General features: G+C 39.1%; 1 pseudogene; it reads right to left on the minus strand.

Moving 5' to 3' along the window:
- Window positions 1-4,761: 4,761 nt before the first annotated feature.
- Window positions 4,762-6,291, minus strand: LOC117695032 (RNA-binding protein FUS pseudogene; annotated as a pseudogene).
- Between the last annotated feature and the right edge of the window lie 4,317 nt (window positions 6,292-10,608).

Below are 10,608 nucleotides of genomic sequence, written 5' to 3' on the forward strand. Positions count from 1 at the left end.
TTTATATTTCAAATGTTATCCTCTTTCCAGGTTTCCCTGCTGCAAACCCCTGGGATCTGGGACTTTCTGGTTGATACCCCCCAGCTCCCCATCCCCCATTGCTACACACCTCTGTTCAATTTCCCGACCCTCTGTACATCTCCTCCATCTCCTCCGGTACCTGATTCTGCTCCTTTTATTCCCTCCCTCTCTTCACTTCCTGCCAAGTTCCTCCCACCTTCTACTTCACTTGATTATTTTGTTCCCAATTCTAAGTAGGACTGAATCATCCATTCTTTGTTCTTCCTTCACCTTGGCATATACCCAGAAAATGCTCCAACATATGCTATGAACATAATGCATATGTTCATAGCAGCCATATTTATAATAGCCAGAAGCTGGAAAGAACCCAGATGTGCTTCAACAGAGGAATGGATACAAAAAATGTGGTACATTTACACAATGGAGTATTACTCAGACATTAAAAATAATGAATTCGAGAAATTCTTAGGTAAATGGATTTCTATGTTTTCAATTCTATTCCACTGATCTTTCCTGCCTCTCTCTGTACCAATACCATGCAGTTTTTATCACTAGTGCTCTGTACTACAGCTTGAGGTCAGGAATGGTGATTCCTCCCGAAGTTCTTTTATTGTTGAGAATAGTTCTCACTATCCTGGTTTTTTTGTTATTCCAAATGAATTTGTAAATTGTTTTTTCTATCTCTATGAAGAATTGATTTGGAATTTTGATGAGGATTATATTGAATCTGTAGACTGCTTTTGGCACGATGGCCATTTTTACTATATTAATCCTGCCAATCCAGGAGCATGGGAGGTCTTTCCATCTTCTGAGGTCTTCTTCTATTTCTTTCTTCAGAGACTTGAAGTTCTTGTCATACAGATCTTTCACTTGTGTCAGGGGCATCTCTGTCTATACACTGAAGGCCTGGAATCAGCCATAGGCCTGAAGACAGATGTAGGCCTAACATGCATGCCTGCTAGCACAAAGTCTTGGGTCTCTGTGGAAAAACACTAGAACAGATGGCTAGAAGCTATTGTAAACAAACAGCTTTGGTAGATAGGTGCCAGGCTTTAGTCATAGACCTTGTGGATAGGTGACCTTGGTAGATAGTACCAACTTAGATTAGGACAAGTGAATCATAGGTGGAGTCAGAGTGTCCTGTCCCCTGAACCTTCATTCAGCTGACACACTGGTCTGGAAGATATCTGTACTCCCTGTGAACACCTACACTACTGAGTCATGCCCTTCCCCACTTCCTGCCATTTTGTGTACATAAACCTTGTGTGAAAAAGTAAAAATTGCAATTTGATCAGCCTATAGACAGATTGCCTTTCTTTGTGTTCACCTGCCCCCCATCTTCTCTTTCAGGTGACGTCCCTGGACCCCTGTTTAATGCTCTGTTGGCCAGGACACACTTGTTTTGTTATAGTCACACCAAGATATTTTATATTGTTTGTGAAGGATGTCATTTCCCTAATTTCACTCTCAGCCCATTTATCCTTTGCATATAAGAAGGCTACTGATTTGTTTGAGTTAATTTTATATCCAGCTACTTTGCTGAAGTTGTTTATCAGATGTATAAGTTCTCAGGTTGAAATTTTGGGGTCACTTAAATATACTATCATATCATCTGCAAATAATAATATTTTGACTTCTTCTTTTCCTATTTGTATCCCTTTGACCTCCTTTTGTTGTCTAATTGTTCTAGCTAGAACTTCAAATCCTATATTGAGTAAATAGGGAGAGAGTGGGCAGCCTTGTCTGGTCCCTGATTTTAGTGGGATTACTTCAAGAATCTCTCCATTTAGTTTGACGTTGGCTACTGGTTTGCTGTATATTGCTTTTACTATGTTTAGGTATGGGCCTTGAATTCCTGATCTTTCCAAGACTTTCAACATGAAGGGTTGTTGAATTTTGTCAAACACTTTTTCAGCATCTAATGAAATGATCAGAATTAAGAGTTCATCTTGGTAGATTTTTCCTTTAATAAGTATGAAGTATCCTTCATTATCCTGTTTAATAACTTTTGATTGAAAGTTGATTGTATTCGATATTAGAATGGCTGTATTCCAGCTTGTTTCTTGGGACCATTTACTTGGAAAATTGTTTTCCAACCTTTTACTGTAAGGTAGTGTTTGTCTTTGTCATTGATGTGGGTTTCCTGTATGCAGCAAAATGTTGGGTCCTGTTTATGTATCCAGTCTGTTAGTCTATGTCTTTTTATTGGGGAATTGAGTCCATTGATGTTGAGATCTATCAGGGACCAATGATTGTTGCTTGCTGTTATTTTTGTTGTTAGAGGTGGAATTGTGTTTGTGTGGCTATCTTTTTGGGGAGTTGGTGAAAGAAGATTACTTTTTTTGCTTTTTCTAGGGTGTAGTTTCTCTCCTTGTGTTGGAGTTTTCCATCTATTATCCTTTGTAGGGCTGGATTTGTGGAAAGATATTGTGTAAATTTGGTTTTCTCATGGAATATTTTGATTTCTTCATCTATGGTAATTGAGAGTCTGGGCTGGCATTTGTGTTTTGTTAGGGTCTGTATGATATCAGTCCAGGATCTTCTGGCTTTTATAGTCTCTGGTGAGAAGTCTGGTGTAATTCTTATACGTCTGCCTTTATATGTTACTTTACCTTTTTCCCTTACTGCTTTTAGTATTTTTTCTTTGTTTTGTGCATTGAATGTTTTGATCATTATGTGCCAGGAGAAATTTCTTTTCTGGTTTAGACTGTTTGAGTTTTTGTAGGCTTCTTATATGTTTATGGACATCTCTTTCTTTAGGTTAGGTTAAGCTTTCCTCTATAATTTTGTTGAAGATGTATACTGGCCCTTTAATTTGGGAATCTTCACTCTCATCTATACCTATTATCCTTACGTTTGGTCTTCTCATTGTGTCCTGAATTTTCTGGATATTTCAGGTTAGGAGATTTTTGAATTTTGCATTTTCTTTGACAGTTGTGTCAATGTTTTTTATGGTATCTTCTGCACATGAGATTCTTTCTTCTCTTGTATTCTCTTGGTGCTTGTGTCTATGACTCCTGATTTCTTTCCTAGGTTTTCTATCTCCAGGGTAGTCTTCCTTTGAGATTTCTTTATTGTTTCTACTTTCATTTTTAAATCCTGGATGGTTTTGTTTAATTCCCTCACCTGTTTGGTTGTGTTTTCTTGCACTTCTTTATGTTTCCTCTTTAATGGCTTCTACCTGTTTATTTGCATTCTTCTGTATTTCTTTAAGGGAGTTATTTATGTTCTTAAAGTCCTCTATCACCATCATGAGATGTGATTTTAAATCAGAGTCTTTCTGTTCCCATGTGTTGGGGTATCCAAGGCTTGCTGTGGTGGGAGACCTGGGTTTTGATGATGCCAAATATCCTTGGTTTCTGTTGCTTATGTTCTTGCCCTTGCCTCTTGCCATCTGGTTATCGCTGGTATTAGCAGGTCTTGCTGTCTCTAACTCTGACTTGTCCCTCCTGTAAGTCTGTGTGTCAGCACTCCCAGGAGACCAGTTCTTTCTGGGAAGAATTTGGGTATGGAGAGCTGTGGCACAGTGTCAGCTCCAGGGCATAGACCTGAAGGATCCTGTCCTGGGCTATTCCTTGGTTCCTGTGTCCTGATGGCTCTGAGCAGGTCCATCTTCGGCCAGGGATTTGAGCAGAAATGGTGGTCTCTCCTGTACTCTCAGGTTTGTCAACTGTCTTGGAAGACCAGTTCACTCTCTGTGGGATTTGGGTATGGAGAGCTGGGTCAGCTCTGGTCTTTTGGTTTTTAGTAGTTTCTTGTTACAGAACTATTTATGTGATCATAAAGATGACATCTGTGGTCTCCATTAGATTAAGATATACAAAAGTGGAGACTGTTTATGTATCTCTAGTACCTTGTATATAATAGAATATTGACACTGAATGAACAAATGAAGACTCTGTATGTAACTCACATATCTCTCCTCGTTAGATTTTCTCTTCCAAGTTCCTATATTTCAACACATACCTAAACATCCAGTATTCTCAGACAGGTAAGGCCACCTCCATTTATGACCTACGCCTCATGGGAATATTTCTATTTTCCAAACATTTCTTATTCTGCTGTAAACACTCAATATCCTATTTCCTTAATAATCTAGTCTCTTTTTGTTGTTGTTGTTTGTTTGTTTGTTTTGTTTTTCAAGACAGGGTTTCTTGGTTTCTCTGTGTAGCCTTGGCTATCCTGGAACTCACTCTGTAGACCAGGCTGGCCTTGAACTCAGAAATCTGCCTGCCTCTGCCTCCCAAGTGCTGGGATTAAAGGCGTCCACCACCACTTCCCAGCAATAATCTAGTCTTAATGCATCAGAATAACTCATCAAGAAACTTACTTAACTGGTATCCAAGTTTTCAGAAAGAATGTTTTAAGTAACTCTCTTTGTACCAAAGTAGGGGGCCCAGAACATGGTATAAGGATTTATGACCAAATCTGTCAGAAACTGTAGACACTTGGGCTGTGTGTATCTACAAATACGTACCAATGTATGTACTGTACTTCTGGCATTTAATATCAAATACAAGATCTAGTATGCTGACTTTGAATCACATGATCACATGGTTTTATGTAAACTATTAAAGATTCTTTTTATTTTAACTGAAATGATGTTTTTTTAATGGGAACCAGAGATATGGTTACAATTGGGTTTGTCTCTCTCTCTCACACACATACACACAGAGAGAGGGGGGGAGGGAGAGGGAGAAGGAGAGGGAGAATATGCATGAGTGATCCTGAATTGTAAGTTTACAAAATAACTAGGGTAACACTGGGTATAGTAAGAGTTCTGAACTTCAATAGCCAGGCTAACTGGCTTCTCCCTGCGACTCTGTGCTCTCCCCTGGAGTCCATCTTGCCAGGGCCAAAACCACCTCAGCCCCCTCTGAAGCTCCCAAGGTCCCCACTTTGGCCCCAGATCATATCCTCCTCTGCCACATCGATCATCTCCATAGTTTCCCTCCATATGAGAGCCTCCTGGTTCCCCACCTGAGCCATCTTGCTTAGGTGACTTACACTGGTTGCATTCATTTCTCCAGAAGTTCATATTCTCAAGTGCAGAATAAGGACAGGTCCAGTCGCCAGCTCATTGCTGTCCTCCACCTCCACCACCTCCACTGGGAAATCCTCCCTAGCCACTGCCATGGCTGCCACTTCCTCCATAACATAGCCTCTACGGTCCTTGGGTCCGCCTTGTCCTCATCCTCCACAACCATTTCCACCACCTGGATTGAAGTCAGCTTGCTGGGCAGGTAGCAAATAAAACTTTAATAAGAGTCCCAGAGAATTCTTTACCATCAAACCAGTCAATACCTGCTTTAGCAGAAGATGGGTCATCAAATGAGACTGTAGCTTCACCCTTCAAATTGCCAGTTTCCCTGTCTGTATACAAATTAATCATAGGCTGTCCAGTAATCAGCCACAGATTCAATTGTAACATTCTTGCCTAGGCCTTGCACGAAGATGGTATTGTTGTCTGAATTATCCTGTTCAGAATCGTGATAAGATCCTTGATCCTGAGAAGCACCAAATTTATTGAAGCCACCACGGTCACTTCTGCCCATGCCGCCTCTGCCTCCTCTATCGCCTCCATGGGCTCTAGATTCATAGACACCACTGCTTCGATTGTAACCACATTCACCAGCCCTGCCACGGCCTGCACGATCCTGCTGGCCTTCCCCTTAGCCACCACCGCTGCTACCACTCTGGTCCTGATTGCCATATAACCACTGCCACCACTCATAGAGGACTGATCTTGGCCATGGTTGCCTCCACCATCCCCTCCACAACCTCCATTGATGCTGTTGTACTGGTTCTGTTGTTCACAATCCTGAGGTGGGTTATAGGAGCTTTGTTGCTGTCCACCATAGCCAGACTCCACTCTGGAGCTGTCCATAGCTGCTGCTCTGAGAACTGCCACCATAGCTTCCTGAGGTGCTGCTAGTAGCTGGCTGTTGGCCATAGCCAGGGTAGGAGGGCTGCTTCCCATAAAAAGATTGAGAACTTTGGCTGCTGCCATAGCCACCATATCCCTGGGGAGCTGACTGAGTTCCTTCCACAGCCTGTGTTTTGGGTCTGTCCATAAGAGTAGCTGCTCTGGCTGTATCCTGAAGTGTCAGTTGATTGGCCATAACCACTGTAACTCTGCTGGCCATAGGGCTGATTGGTCTGTTGGGAGTAGCCCTGGGTGTAGTCGTTTGAAGCCATGTCTGCGTATGTGCAAATAAGCTCGCTAAGCAGCAGGATTCCAGCAGATTCCAGACAACTGTGAAGGGACATCGCAATGACTGAGCCACTATTAAGGATTCTGAAGAAAGCTGATCCATGGAGATTTAGGTTATCTGGAGAACTTAAGTGCAGATGGTGTTGTTAAACTGAAATTCTGACACCTCATATTGCTAAGAGTTGAAGCTGGGTGATGACTAAAAAGTGTTTGAATGTACTGTCCTCTCTGCTGTTGAATGGGTTGGCCAGCTTCATGGTCATAGAATAAAGCATTAAAAGCTAAAGTCTCAGTCCAGTTGAGGTGTGTGTGTGAATGTTATTATGGAATGGGTTTTGTTCCTTTGCTCTTTTATTTTATTTTTTAGCACTGGAGATTGAAGCCAGAGAACCTTACAGCTTTGGTAAGGAAATGTTTGTCATGTCGAAATTTACATAAGGGAAAATTGACTTTCCTATTCAATTAGGTTTACAAGTGGAACATTAGCTTCAAATTCTTCATTTTTTGCCTTTTCATTTAATCAAGTACCAAATCTTACTAGTTTTACCTTCCGTGGTTTAAAAACATTTATATTATATTTTACGTAATATGTGTACTTGTTTATTTATATGTGGGGGTATGTACACGACATGCCACATACATGGTGCTGGTCCCAGTTTCTCAGAAACTGTACATATTTACTGTCATAAAAGCTTATACATTTATGGTAGGCCATTGATTTGGAGACACAGGCTATTTTTTCTTTCTTTTTTTTATCACTGTGTATGAAATACACATGACAACTTAAGAGAGGGAAAATTTATTTAGGCTCTCAGTTTCAGAAAATTTCAGTCCATCATGGCAGGGATGGAATTCCCAGCAGTTTATACACAGATTGTGAGACAAAGGCTATTCAAATCACAAAACACCAAGAAGTAGAGAACAAAGATAAAATCAGGGGCCCAAATAATACCTTCAAAAGTCTACTTCCCGTGATTTATGTCCATCAGCTTGATCCCACTTCCACATGCTCCCAAAATAGTACCATGAGCTGGGAAATAAATATTTAAAACACAAGCCAGTAGGTAACATTCCAATTCAAACAGTAGTGCAAACTATATTTAAAAACAATTGCAATCATCAAGAGTCTCTCCAAATAGGCAGATGCAGCTCAAATATTTTAGTCTTGACTCCCAGCTCTTGACACTACTGAGTAGTGACTTGATTATGAAAACATATTCCATTGATGAAGTCATAGCTGAAAGAACTATTAGGAGGTGGGGCTTAGTTGGTGGAATTAGATCACCTTGGAGATGGCTGTGAACACTATATCTTGTCTCTGTATCCCATCTCTGTCTCTTTCTGGTTCCTAATTGACAAAAGGTAAACAGCTTTCCTCTCTCATGGTCTTCCATCATGATGTCTGCCTAACTAAAGGTTTTGAAGTAAGGGAATAATGAACTGAAACCCCTGAACCCATGAGCCCAAATCAGCCTTTATGCTAATTTTACCAGGTACTTAATTACAGTGGAAAAACAAACCACCACAAAACAAAACCCAAATAGAAAGAATGAGTACATATATAACACAAAGATAGGAACCCTTTCTCCTCTCTTTTTAAAAAAATATCCACTTTAATTTATCTTACATTGATTCTCTTGCATTTGTCATCCACCTGCTATTTATGATCTACAAAAATTTTGATAGATGTCTTATCCTGAGATTGAAGGGTTAAAAAAATATTATTACTGGGTTGTGAGCTTTTGAGAAAAAGCATAGCTGTTTTATTCCTTACCCCAGCTCTTGCATACAGCTGCTTCTCAGTATATACTGATAGAGTGAATGACGTCTACACTGCAAATTTTCTGAAATTAAAACAAGAACATCTACTTAAAGTGATATTGGTGAATAGAATTTTAGGAAAATATGTTTGACAATACTTGACCTTCTGGAAACCCTGTGATTGAAAAGACATGCTTATGAAAAACACTGATAAAATATGCATCCACTCCTTTCAGATCGGATAATGAGGACCTTCTTGGAGAAAGTGAAATGATGTTACCCGCTGAGTGAATTACATGTTTGCTATTGAAATCATCTAACTCTGCAAAAACCAGAAACACTGAAGCAAACATGCCAGCCATTTTCTCCCTGGAAATTCTTGGTCAGAATTATACATGTAGTCTGAAATGAACTCTTAGGAGCTTTTGGAGCAGAAATGTACAGACCAGGAGTTCTGTTTTCAAAGAAACCATCTACTTGATAACATCACCAAGAACCTGAGTCCTTTGCAGACCCACCACAAATCTGGATGAATATAATAACCCTGTAAGAATCATGAATTTTTACAAAATACAAAACAGGTATATTTGGGGGCACAAATAGTAGGTTTTTCAAGGTTTGTTTTTTGCACATTGTAGCAAGTGATCATAATGAAAAACAATGTTTGTTCCTAAAAGAAAACCTCTGCCCAGTTCTTTAAATATAAGAATGCAATTTTGTTTGTTCATGAAAGACACTGTGAAAAAATATTTTTATTGATAGAACTTTCCCCGTTTTGGTTTTCTAGTTAGACGACACTGATTTAAAAACACTGATGTTAGGCATAATTAAACCATACCATTTATTTTGACTTCTTTTCCAGCTTTACTGAGGTTAAATGAAAAACAAAACATATATATACTTAAGGTATATAGCATTTTTTAAATCAAAGTCTCATCATTTATTTGTTAGTCTTAAAGACTTCATCTTTGCTGGACTTAAAATTAGAAACTCTCAGGCACATCACCCTACATCTCTTGACATGTGTTCCTGATGTTTATCTTTGGTTTCCTTCACTCTTTTGGCCAAAAGTTTAGCAGCTTCTTGTTTTTTCTTAGTTCATTGTTTCTTCAGTATTTGTGCTGCAGGGCATGTGGAATAAAAAGATGCTGAATCTTGAGTGTGTTGGTCCTGGGATTACTTTCTTTATTTAAGAGCTATCTGGCAATATTTTTGTGGACATCATCTTTAGAGCGATAAGAAAGCTTTTGGATCTTGCTAGCTCTGTGTCCAAATAACTGAGGCACAGTAGCATCTGTTGGTCCAGCAATATCCTCCTCTCTTTCTGTGTTTCAATAACCAAGTAAAGTAACTTAGATTGCCATCCACAAACAGACTTAGGAGTCCTCTTCCTAGTTCTGCTTTGTCTGTAAGAATTCCCCTTATTCAATAGCAAGCTCAGTATACTATGAGTCAAGATACCTCACTTCATGAGAAAGCCATGTTTGTTATTTCCACCTCTGATTTGGATCAAATAACACTTCCACTCATCACCCAGAGCATCACCAGCTCTTTCTGTGGCAAAGAAGGAGGTATTCAGCTTCATCATCCACATCAATGAATTTCTGATAGGCCAGTAGCTAGGAAGAAGGTATTCAACTTCATCTTGACACAGCCATCAGAGAAAAGAGTCATGATGTTTTTATGCTTTTTTGCTTTGTGTACACACAGACACACAAGTACACTGAAATGCTTGCCCTACTCAAGCTGATTCACATATCTTCACTATACATTACTTTTGTGTGTGTGTGCGTGTATATGGCAAGAATACTTGAAGACTACTCTTAGTACTTAAGATACGATACAGTATAACTAACCATAGTTACTGTGCTATGCTGTTCATTTTTTTTTTTTAGTGACACACACTCATTTTTAAAACTGAACATTTGTAAACTTTAAACAAGTTCTTGTAAACTCCTTAATCTCTGGCATATATCCTTAAACTCTGGTTCTATGCGTTCAACGTTTTAGGGTCCATATATAGGTGATAACTTGCAGTATTTGTCTTTCTGTATCTGGATTCTTTTATATACTGTAATATTTTTTCAGATCCATTGTTTGTTGCAAATTGGCATGACTTCGTTTGTAAGGCCGAATATTATATGTAGACAAACCACCTTTTCCTTATAGTCATGTATCAACACTTAGATTGACCCCATTTGCTGGCTATTATAAATAGTGTTGCAATTACCATGGGAACAAAGATATCTCTTTGAAATATTGACTTTATTCTCTTCACTATATACCCAGCAGTGGAGTTGCTGGTCATATGGTACTTCTACTTTAGTACTTTAGAAAATCCCTATCCCATTTTTCATAATGACTATACTAATTTACAATCCCACTAACAGTGGACAAGATTTCCTCCCCCCACCCCCACATCCTCGCCAGAACTTAGTCTTTCTAATCATATCCATTTTATCTGGAGAAATATTATTTCTCAATACGCTTTGATTCACATTTCTTTGATGCTTAGGTGATCATGGGAATTTTGAAAAATTCTTAAAGATTTTTGTTTTTCATGGTATTTTTATTAATTATTTGGAAGTTTCACATCATGAACTCCAAGCACT

This window comes from Arvicanthis niloticus, chromosome X, assembly GCF_011762505.2.
Source record: "Arvicanthis niloticus isolate mArvNil1 chromosome X, mArvNil1.pat.X, whole genome shotgun sequence".
NCBI classification, from domain to species: domain Eukaryota; kingdom Metazoa; phylum Chordata; class Mammalia; order Rodentia; family Muridae; genus Arvicanthis; species Arvicanthis niloticus.